Consider the following 12,134-nt stretch of genomic DNA (forward strand, 5'->3'; position numbering starts at 1 on the left):
AAGCCTGTGCACCTAGAACCCATGCTCTGCAACAGGAGAAGCCACTGCAGTGAGAAACCCACGGACCACAAAGAAGAGCAGCCCCGTTCATCACAGCCAGAGGAAGCTCGCACACAGCAACAAAGACCCAATGCAGCCAATAAATAAATAAATCTTAAAAAAAAAAAAAAAAAAGACAGTAATCAGTTGGCTTAGGAAGCCTCACTTTGAAGAAGTGATTTAAAAGGAAGTTTTAAAAAAAAAATACCATGTGTTCATCAATCTGTTACTGGCCTCAAGTGTGTTCCCCAGCCTTTAGGTAAAGCACTCTACCGAAGAGAAGGTGCCGGGCCCTTTTTATTTTTAAAAACCATGGTCTATCTTCTAAAAAAATAAAAATAAATAAAAAAGTAAAAAAATAAAAATTTTTAAATGATCCACATTAAAAAAATATATTAAAAAAAAAAAAACCATAGTGGTTAATAATGTGAGCTGAGAATTCAGGAATCCAGACATTTCTTTTGACTAGTTGTGTGACTTGGAGTAAATTATTTAATTCACGTCTCACTTCGTCAATAGCATTAAAGTCATAATAGTACCTTCTTCATATGGCTGTTGTATTAAATTTTTTAAAAACCAAATAAGGTACTTGAGTGTTCATCAATAGTTACGTATCAAATTAATACTATCAGTTTTGTGTCTGCAGTTTTGTTGCTGTTGTTATTGTCAGAAGCTGCTAGTGGGCAGGGGTCTGATCAGCCACTCACAGTGCCAAGCAGAGACAGATATTTAATAAACTTCTTTTGATAGTAGCTATTGATGAGGATAAGAATGAGGGGAGAAAATGCCAAATAAGGTCTGGGCTTTTAATACATTAAAGTAGGCAAAAATGATTTCCCTAGCAACCAAATTTCTGAATGCGTTTCCACCAAGTTTCCTATTTATTACGACAATTTCCTGCTTTCAAATATTGAACACTAAACAGGAAATTAGTTTGAGGATGATGGTCTCCAGCCAAGGAGAGGAAAGCAATTTCCGTGGCAAAAGTAACCAGACACTCTTCCCAGGACATTTTCTTCAGAAAATGGATATAATGAACATGGACTTGGAAATAATCTCAGTGGACTTCAAAGTTTCACGCCTAGAAACGAAGGGCAAACTTCCACTCTGTCTGAATAGTTCCAATCATCATCACGATTATGTTTTATTTTCTGACTGGAGATTGTCTTTCAGAAACACAGAGAAGTATCTGACCCTGCAGTTGGAAAGCGAGTGGCCCCCTGGAGACACCCTCACTGTGTCGGGGTCACTTATGCGTACAGGAGCAGAGAGGCTAGGGTGCAGAGGCTGGAGGAACAGTGCTCTAAATGCAGGTGTCACCTCCTTAGGGTCCTTGGACACTTGAACAGAAATTGGTAAGAGGCCAGACGAATTCAGGCAAGGCATCACTGGGATGCGTGCTGCAGCATGAGGGAGTGAAAACAAGGAACAGGTGCCCACGACGGCTCCCCAAGGAGGGCGGGCTGGTCCCTTAAATGCGGTGAGGTTAGGGGCAGATGGGAGAGTTGGGCAGGAGGGGTGGCTTAGGTGGTCTGCTCACCCCCTCGATGGTGCTATACGCAGGGATCATGCACAGGACTCTGCTTTCTGCTCCCAACACCTCAGAAACGGCAGTTGGTTTTTGGCCTTTTTGTATTTTTTGGGGGGGGCGGATTTTTATTTAGCTATTTATATATTCATTCATTCATTCATTCATTTATTTTATTGGCTGTGTTGGGTCTTCATTGCTGCACACGGGCTTTCTCTAGTTGCGGCGAGCGGGGGCTACTCTTCGTTGTGGTGTGCGGGCTTCTCATTGCAATGGCCTCTCTTGTTGTAGAGCACGGGCTCTAGGCGCATGGGCTTCAGTAGTTGTGGCACACAGCTCAACAGTTGTGGCTCATGGGCTCTAGAGCACAGGTTCAATAGTTGTAGCGCATGCGCTTAGTTGCTCCGTGGCATGTGGTATCTTCCTGGGGCAGGGATTGAACCCATGTCCCCTGCACTGGCAGGCGGATTCTTACCCACTGCGCCACCTAGGAAGTCCTGGCCTTTTTGTATCTTACTGTTCATAATTTGCCTCAATTGCACAGGCATGTAGTTATTTCTAGTCCCTTATAGTTTCTTTGTATTCTGTTGCTCAATAAATATTTCATTTTAAACATTAACCCTGTGATTAATCCTTACACAATTAAAACTCCTTAAGCAACATCATAATTTACATCTATATATCCATATTTGTGTATAGTAAACACATTGGAAAGGATAAATAAATAAACATCACTGACGTGATGCCCAAACTAGTATCTGGTTACCCAGTAGCATTTCATAGGAAGTCTACCATTGTGGTCATTTCACAGACAACCACATTCACATAATAAAAACTTTCCAATATGCATTCAAATCATCTGTGGCTTTTCACTTGGGCTGCGTGGGTTGGAATTAACAGTAATTAAGGCTCTAAGGTAAACACAAAGACGCAATCCCTGAATTTGACATGTAAACAGCTTGTGTGATCAATGTGAAGCTTACCAAAACTATCGCCAAGATGATAAAACGTCAAGCGGTATGGGTTTGATCCACCCCACTCTCATCCATACACATGCTCATGCACCACCATCACCTTCAACACTATCTCCCCCTTAAGATGGGACATCCTGAAAATTAATCAGCAGGACTTCCTAGGTGGCGCAGTAGTTAAGAATCCACCTGCCAGTGCAGGGGACACAGGTTCGAGCCCTGCTCCAGGAAGATCCCACATGCCGTGGAGTAACTAAGCTCGTGCGCCACAACTATTGAGCCTGTGCTCTACAGCCTGTGAGCCACAACTATTGAGCCCATGTGCCACAACTACTGAAGCCCACGTCCCTAAAGCCCATGCTCCGCAACGAGAGGCCACCACAATGAGGAGTCCATGCACCACAATGAAGAGTAGCCCCCGCTCGCCACAACTAGAGAAAGCCCATGTGCAGCAACGAAGACCCAACACAGCCAATAAAATAAATTAATTAATTAAAAAAATTAATCAGCAACTTTAGTAATAGACAAAAGTTGTGAACCTAGCCGGTCCCAGCTAATATAGGGACAGCAAAACCAAAAATATGAGCTTTGGAGAGTATTTTTGTCAATAATGGAAAAGCACCAATAAAGAATCAATTCTGGCTCAAAGGTGGATAGTAAAGAGCTGGTAAGGAGCCAGAGAAAGTTGGCAGGAGTCTCGAAAGAGGATGCCAAAAGCCAAGTCAGAGAGCTAATAATCCTAATACCTAACAGCTGCGGAATTCTTACTCTGTGCTGACTACTGTATGTGTGTTCTCTCCTTATGGCCTCCCAGGTCAACAAGGTAGCTACTATTACTTTCTCTTTTGCATAAATAAGCAAACTGAGGCTCAGAGAGGTTGAAAAAGTTGCCTAAGTCACACAGTAACGTTGAAAGACAAAATTCAAACCAGCTCTGCCTGGTGCTGAAGCCTGGGTATTTAAGCACTAGAGACAGTGGAAGTGACCCAAGAGGAAGGGAGTAGGGGAGGCAGCAGGAGGGGATAAGCCCTGGTCATCTAGCACCTCCACAGGCGAGGGATTCTGGCTCAGGACAGCATGTAAAAAGCCAAGCTTATACTTGTCTGCTCATAACATCTGTGTCTCATACAAAGTAAAGAATCCAAAGATAGTCCTACACCGAGTCTTGGGGTCCTTGTTCTTCCCCACTGAGGACCTGACATTGTTATAGGGGACTTGCCTAAGCTGAGAATTCAGCCTTCTTTGAGTTCTTCAACCTAGGTTTGGCATTCAGCTCTATGTCTTTGAATGCAGGAAAAAATAATTATTTTTGAATGCTGCCAATGAGGCCCTCTGAATTTCATACTCTCCTTTAAATTCTTGATTAATAGATCTGAACCTGTCATTTTCTTTCTTCAATGTTAAAGGATACTTAGCAGGAGCAACCTAATTCCATAGCCCTCCTTAGGGTAACCATTTCCCCGCATACCTTTCGAATCCCAGAGACACTGCATTTATTACATCCCCTTCCATTTATATACTGTCCCAATTTACCACAAGTGACATAATAGGCCAGAGACCATCAAAACTCCACCTACTCCCATGATGGGGTACCCATTGCTGTTTGGCTGTTGAGTTATCCACCTCCAGAATTCCATCCTAAAAATCTGTTTCCAAAGCCTACACTTTTATAGTGCCCCTGTCTTGGGTTATGTCCCCTAGATGCAGGACCTGAGATGGGGATTCTTGGATGCTTTATTGAGGGAAGGGTCTTAGAATAAGAGGAATGGGGAAAAGAGGAGAGGGCAGAGGGGAAAGGAGAGCAAGGAGATATCTCGGCTAAAAAGTAGGCTGATCCCACAGGAAGTTCTGGAGCACAAAGGGCACCGCAGAGTTAGTCCTAACTTGAGAAACAAGGCAGACATTTTTCCCTCCCACAGCAGTCAGTCAGCCATTGAATGGAAGCTACCAGCACAAGAATGTAACCTGCTGGGAAAGGCAGCTTCTGTGTGCCTGAGGGGAATTCTCTGAAGAAAGCCAGCACTCACAGCATTTGGTGGAAGGGTGCCCTGGCCAAGTAAAAGGGGCACCAAGAGCACCCTCTACACATACCCGTTTACCCACGAGTCAGTGAAGAAATAGAGAAAATTACAAACTCTTTAGAGCCAAATGACAAATAGAAACAATTTATATCAAAGCATGTGGTTATAGCTAATGTGATACTTACTGGTAAATGTATAGCCTCAAAAGCATATGTTAGAAATGAATAAAGCCAAAATATACTACTAGCAAGGCATTTAACTTAAGGAGTTACAGAAAACACAGAAAGTAGAAGGAAAGAAATATCAGTGATAGTAAAAGAGAGCAATAATGAAATAGAAAAATAGTGCAGAGGATCAAAAAAATTGAGTATTTTTAAAACATTAATAAAAATAAATATCTGGAATATTGAACAAATAAGAGAAAAACACATAAACCATATTAGAAATGAAAAAAGAGAGAACATGACTAGATGTAAGAAGAGTTTTTAAGGGTTCTAAAAGAATACTATAAAAATTTTGACAAATTTGAAAACATGAAAGAAATGAACAACTTTCTAGATATATATGAGTTGCCAATTTGATTCAATAAACATAAAACCTGAATAGACATATAACATTAAAAGAAACTGAATTTTTTAAAAAAACTACTTCAAACAAACAAACAAACAACACCAAGCTAAGGCAGTTTTATAAGTAATCAAATCCTCAAGAAAGAGATGACCCATACCTACAATCTTTTTAGTGAATAGAAAAGGAGGAAAAGCTTTCCTCCTCATTTTATGAAGCAACCATAACCTTAATACTAAAACCAAAAAGGGGTCAGATGAGAAACAATAAAAATAGATTAATTCCATTTACAACATAGATATAAAAATTCTAAAAATTAACTGATCAAGCCTAAAACATATAAAAATGCATATACATGTTACCAATTACTGTTCGTCCTAAGAAAGTAAGACTGGTTTATCACTAGGGGGAAATTAATGTAAATCATAACATTTTAAAAACTAAAGGAGAAAAATAATGAAAATCTTAATAGATGCAGTCTTGTAAAATTCATTCATAGTTCATCCTTTCAGAGTTTTCAAGTAAAACACCTCTTAGAAAACTAGGAGTAAAAGAGAAATTTAACTTGATATAAAGTATCTATTAAAAATATAAGCAAATATTAAATACTGGAGGCATTTCTTTAATGTGACAGGAAGACAAAAGTATTATTGCTGCTTCCATTGAAGAAGAGGTGCTAGCTAGTTCAATAAAATAAGAAAAAAGATGATGTTTAAGATTGTGAAAGAAAGGGACTTCCCTGGTGCAGTGGTGAAGAATCTGCCTGCCGGTGCATGGGACATGGGTTCAATCCCTGGTCTGGGAAGATCCCACATGCCCTCATGTTGTGGAGCGACTAAGCCCATGTGCCACAACTACTGAGCCTGCATGCTGCAACTACTGAAGCCCACGCACCTCAAGCCCATGCTCCACAACAAGAGAAGCCACCACAGTGAGAAGAGTAGCCCCTGCTTGCCACAACTAGAAGAAAGCCCACACGCAGCAGTGAAGACCCAATGCAGCCAAAAAAAAGAAAAAAAAAAATTGTAACAGAAAAAAAAATGTTACCATTGCAGATATTGTAATCTTCATAAAAATTGTACAGAAATTAAAAACCACCTCTAATAAGAGAGTTCAGTAAGGTGCCAAATATAAAATCAATTTACAGAAATCAGTGACCTCCCCAGATATCATTAATTAAAAATCAGAAAACAATCTTTTATTTTATTCACAACAGCCACAGAACTATATCTGTGAATAAATATATTAAAAGGTGTTCAAGATCTTTACAATAAAAACAATACAAATGTTTGGAAGGAATTTTTTTAAAGACCTGGATAAATGGATGTTTCAAACTTCTAAATAGGATATCTTGATAGTATAAAGATCTATGCAGTTCTAATGAAAATCTCAACAGAGTCTTTCACAGAACCTGACAAGTTGATCCTATAAATTTATATGGAACAGTAAAGGGCCATGATATTTTTGAATTGCGTAGGCAGATTCAACCAGACATCACTTCTTTTTATAAAGCTACAGTCAGTAATTTAAAAAGTGAAGTTTTGGCAGAGGGAGCCCAATAAAACAGAATGGGAGCAGACCATCAGGCCAGAGAATCTATGGAAAAACCACCCTCTATAGGCCATTTGTCATGAACAATGTTTCCTTCATCTATGAATACAAGAACTTAACATGCTATCACAAGGAGAGCTGGGTACCTCCAGACTCCGGTCATTCCCAACCCAAGAGCTCATATCTAACAGTTCCCAAAAAAGGAAGGAATAAAACATAGAGTATCACACGCCCTTTTATATTGCATATTGTCATGAACACTTTTTGCCCGCTTGTTATTTTCTAATTTTTTTTATTAGACAAGGCCCCTGCCTTTCAATACTTTAGAGGAGACATGTTTTCCATTGTTTCTTACCATCTTGGATATAAAAGAAAATAATTACCACACAGATGAAGAAGGAGTGTCAGGTTAAATCTGAGGAGCTTGACCCCAGGCAGCCCCCTTTGAATCCACTACTCCATGGCAACAGCCTATAATCTAATACCCTTCTAAGAAAGGGCGCTCATTAGCAAAAGATGTGAACTTAATATTATCTTGAGTATAAAATAAACAGAATTGGTCAAAAAAAAAAAAACCACTTCTAAACAAATATCTTCTCTTGTATATTCACTGACAAAAAAAAAAAATTCCATTACATAATTTAGGACTCAGCAAAGAGAAAGGATTTGTATTAGTCTGCTCAGCCGCCATAACAAAATACCACAGACTGAGTGGCTTAAACCATAGGCAATTATTTGCTCACAGTTCTGGAGCCAGAAGTCCATAATCAAGGCGTGGGCAGATTGCGTTTCTGGTGAGGCCTCTCCTCTCCGCTTACAGATGGCGACCTTCTTGCTGTGTCCTCACAGAGCCTTTCCTCTGTGTGTCCAGAGAGTGAGTGAGCTCCTCTGGCGTCTCCTCCTCGTCTCATAAGGACGTGCTTATAAGAATATTCTTATAAAACAGAACCCCCCCCCCCACCCTTATGACCTCGTTTAACCGGAATTGCCTCCACAAAGGCCCTATCTCCAAACACAGTCACATTGCCGGATGGGGGCTTCAACATACAAATCTGGAGGGACGTATTTCAGTCCATAATAGGACTGTCCTCCAACCTGGAGCCAAGAATTTCCCTAAAACACACGAGAACTTGGTATAGTTCCCACTGCAAACTAAGGGGGAAAGACAGCATGTTCAATCAGTGGTGCTAGTGTAAGGGCGGGGCGCGGAGCTCTCGCAGCTGTTAGCGCTCGAGCGTTAGCAGGAGCACAGATATCGCGAGACTGTTAGCGAGAGACCTAGGGCGCAAAAGTTACAGGGGTCAGCCGGGCAGCGGTCCTCGCGGTGAGAGGCAGTGAAGAGCAGAGCACAGTTTTCGCAGGACACAGCTCCCAGCCAGCCCAAGGAGGGGCTGGGAGCTGTGTCCTGCGAAGCTCGAGCTCTCAGCACAGCTGCCCACCGGTGGGGCCCAGGCCTTGAAGCTGCGGTGAACCTCTCCCCACCCCTGCCTCTGCAACCTGATGGCGGGGGCCCGTCTTCAAGGGTCAAAGTTGCGGCACCTGCCCCCCCCCCCCCCCCATTTGGGTGGCCTGAGGAGCTTGAGCGCTGGCAGGGTCCTGGGCACCTGGCTCTCTCAGTGGTGACACTGGGCAGGGTTGAGGGCGCGTCGGGCACGCCTGGGCATCGGCAGGAGGACCCAGACTGGGTGCCGGACAAAGCTGCAGGCGGGTTAACCGACCCACACAGAGACCCGCTCCTCTTGGCCAGGCGTGCACCTTGGAGGGTGAAAGTTGAGCCTTGGGACCTTGCCCTTTCTTGTCAGAACGGAGAATAACGTTTGTTTTGGTGGAGGTTTACAGGAGCATTGTGACCTGACCTCAAGAACAAAGGATCTGACACTGAGAAGTTTCCAACAACTAACCACGCCCCCTCTGTCACCTTTCCTATGAAAGGGCTTTGCTAAAAGATTTCAGGGAGTGCTGGGTTTTTAAGGCATAAGTCTCATTACATAGCCCTGCAATAAACTTTGCTCCAAACTCTGACATTTTCGTATTGTTTGGCACACAGACTTGCACTCGGTAACATTCGTACAGTTTGTTATCCATATGAAAATATAAAAGAAAATTAGACCCCAACTCCAAAACACATAAAAATACATTCCTGGTAGATAAAGTCCTAAATGTGAAAAGCAAGAGTTTACAAAAATTAGAAAGTATTGTAAAGCATATAACTAGCTAAGGTTACAAAGCATATCTAAAGAGGTCCTTAAAGATAAAGTAATAACAAAAATTCGAAAACCTAGCAGAAAAAATGAGATGAGTGTAAATCAACGAAGAGGAACTCTGAGGGCCAAAAAACAAGAGCAAGAATATGCCTATTAAAACACAACTGACATTTCTCAGCATCAAATAAACAACAAGAACATCAAAACTAACAAAAAAGGAACTTAATGACTGCTTGATGTAAAGTCAGAGAATGGCAATAATTTAAGATGACTCCCAGGATTTTAGTTGGATGGTAACCGGCGTCATTAACCAGGATGGGCCATACAGGAATAGAAATATATTTTCAAGGAAACAGAAAACTTGAGGTTCGGGTAACTATGGAAAACCTAAGAGTTGTCTATCCGGGCCTGGAGCTCCCAGGCAGAAGCAGCCTGGAAATACAGATTTGGAAGCCGCAAGCACATAGGTAGCTGTTAAGATCATGACTGTGGATGGGATTGCTCAGGGAGATTTCAAGGATTCAAGGAGAAGGAAGAGAAGCCAAAAAATTACCAGCCAGAGTCAGGAGAGGACTAGGACAATCACCAGAGTTCTCTGTATCCAAAAAGAACAAATATAGTGAAACCAAGGGAAGTGTCTCATTGAAATTTAAGCTTTTTGTGTATTTTTAAATTTAAAATCATTTTTTGTTATTACTAAACCCATAATAAACAAAAAGAGAAGTTCAGGACATCCCTGCACCATTTGTCTCTTTAATGGAAGATTGAGTTTGTGAGGGCATTTGAGAGATCTGTGCAATGATTTAATACATTAAGGTCCCATTCCAGAGAGAAAAAACACAGAAACCTGCAGAAAAGCTGTATGTTTATTTTCATAAATAAGAATTTTATAACCAATGCATGCTAGCCATTTTACAATACTTTGCAGAAATTACAGTCATTGTTGCTTGTAGGAAGTTTCTAATGTCAATTAGCCACATGGTCTAAAGAGATTTGACTTTGGCAATCTAGATGCCTCTTCCATTGCTCAGGTTTGCTTATGGAATAGCAAAGATACACGGGTCAACTGCACAAAAGGTGCAGTAATGTGTTCTCACTTATGGTACCCAAATCACACACATTTTGTTATTACCTATCAAGAAGGCAAAGTGCTTGTGCTTAACTGCTTTTGTTTCTCAAATGTGAAAGGAAAAAACAAAACTATTTTAATTCAATAGAATGAAGGCAGTGAAGACTTCACAAACTGAAGCAGAATTTTAACCAATCCCTTTGTAAAACTATGAATGTATTCCGACAGCTATATCTACACAAAATGTGCATAATTTATTGTTTGTAAAGGTATCTTTATTTATAATAAAAATTCTGAACCTGTGTTTTTCTCTAATACCATTTCATAAAAGAAAAAAACAATGATTTTTTAAAATATCCCTCAAATTTTTATCAACTAAACCACATGTAGATGAAGCTGTAAAAAAATATTCTTTACATAATGAACTTTAATAGCTATGCCAAATAGAAACAGAAATATTTTTTAATGTATTGAATTTCCACATGGTTTAAATCAAAAGTTTCTATTGTGCTTGTGAAAAATGTCATATAAAAAAAATCAATACATGAAATATTAGCAACACAACATTATAACAAAGGAAAAACTATTCAAACACATTTTAATTATATAAAACACAGATCTATTTGCTAAAGAAATACAGCAAATGTATATTTTAGAGCAAGCACTGACACAGAAATAAAAACCTAAATGTTCATAATTTGATCAAAACATAAATAACTTTCCTTACAAAGAGGAGTTCTAAACATAAATCATACACAAACGATGAGCTCAACTTAATCTTTACCTACAACTTCAATAATCACCCATTATCATTGTACATATTAAGGACTTAAGAAAAACATTGAAAAAAAAATCAGAATAGGTTTTCTCCAATCTTCTTCTAAAATTGACTACTGTCATTCCCTCTTCCCACATTCCATTACATTTGTGACAATAACTCAAACCCTCAATTAAGCTATGTGGTTTAAGCAGATGAACTATAGAGAACTCATTTGGTCCCATTCATAGATTAAAGCTGAGTTGTTGGCTTAAGTCAACAGAGCTGCATTAGTTACCTCCTGATTTTATAAATGCTTTATTGTTATCTGGACATTTTTTTATTCTTTCCTAATTCCCCATATCCTACAGAATGTTATGCCTTTTTCAAAAATAATATTTTTCTTCCTCATCAACATGTGGGGGCACAAATTCATTCTCCATCCAAGTCACTTAGACTTCATGGTAGGAAATAGACAAATTTCACGTGTTAAGAACAAAAATCAGACCCATCTAAATAACAGGATATTTTCTGAAAAGCAAAAATCTTACACTATTAACAAAAATGATATTTAATAATGAAGAACTATATGTGTTCATCACCTTAGAAAAAGAGATTAAACTTAAAAAGAAAAAATCGTTCCCTTCCAGGATATTACACTCATACAAGGAAGCTAAAAAGCTTCTTTACTGAACTTGAACATTAGATACACTAATGGACTAATAAGTCAGATTTTTATTCTGTTTGTAGTGAACTTGGCTACTTGGTACCAAAAAGAGTCCTCTCTACATGTTCATGGAAATCACACACACATTCACAAGCAGTAAAGACCTTTTGACAGAGCCTCTGTTGGTATGAAATATTCTGCACCTAAAGTATATGGTACTTAAGACTGATGACTTAAGGATTTAAGGACTAAAGAACCATATTCTGTAGTTACTTCAGGAAAACAAGATTATATATATCTCACCCCTCCCTAGAATAAATTTTCCATTAAAATGCTGGTAGCTTTTTTATTTTGAGAAGAATTTTAAACCTCTTAACATCTTTGGAAACCAAGTTTAAAGCACCATGATATATACATCATTTCTTAGCATTCCCTTTCCAACAGTTTATATCCATTGCTTCTCTCAAAAGGGCCTTATTCCATTAATAACGCTGTGCCTGAGGAAGCCTTTTCACCATTTTTAAGTGTGTGAGTGCATCTGTGTGAGTGTTTGTTATGTGTCTATGTATATCTACGTAGTCTATTTCTGTTCAGATTGGCAACAGTTCAGATGTGATGCTTTCTGCTTAGCAATTAATATACTTCATAAATTTTTGCCTTGGCTCCTTGTTGAGCAAAGAATGAAAGGATAGAGCTAATTCTTTGGGAGAGTCAGTTAACAAGATAAAGAAGCCTTCCTGTTGTTCTGTGGCCACAATCT

The sequence above is a fragment of the Hippopotamus amphibius genome, chromosome 11, assembly GCF_030028045.1.
Source record: "Hippopotamus amphibius kiboko isolate mHipAmp2 chromosome 11, mHipAmp2.hap2, whole genome shotgun sequence".
Lineage (NCBI taxonomy): Eukaryota > Metazoa > Chordata > Mammalia > Artiodactyla > Hippopotamidae > Hippopotamus > Hippopotamus amphibius.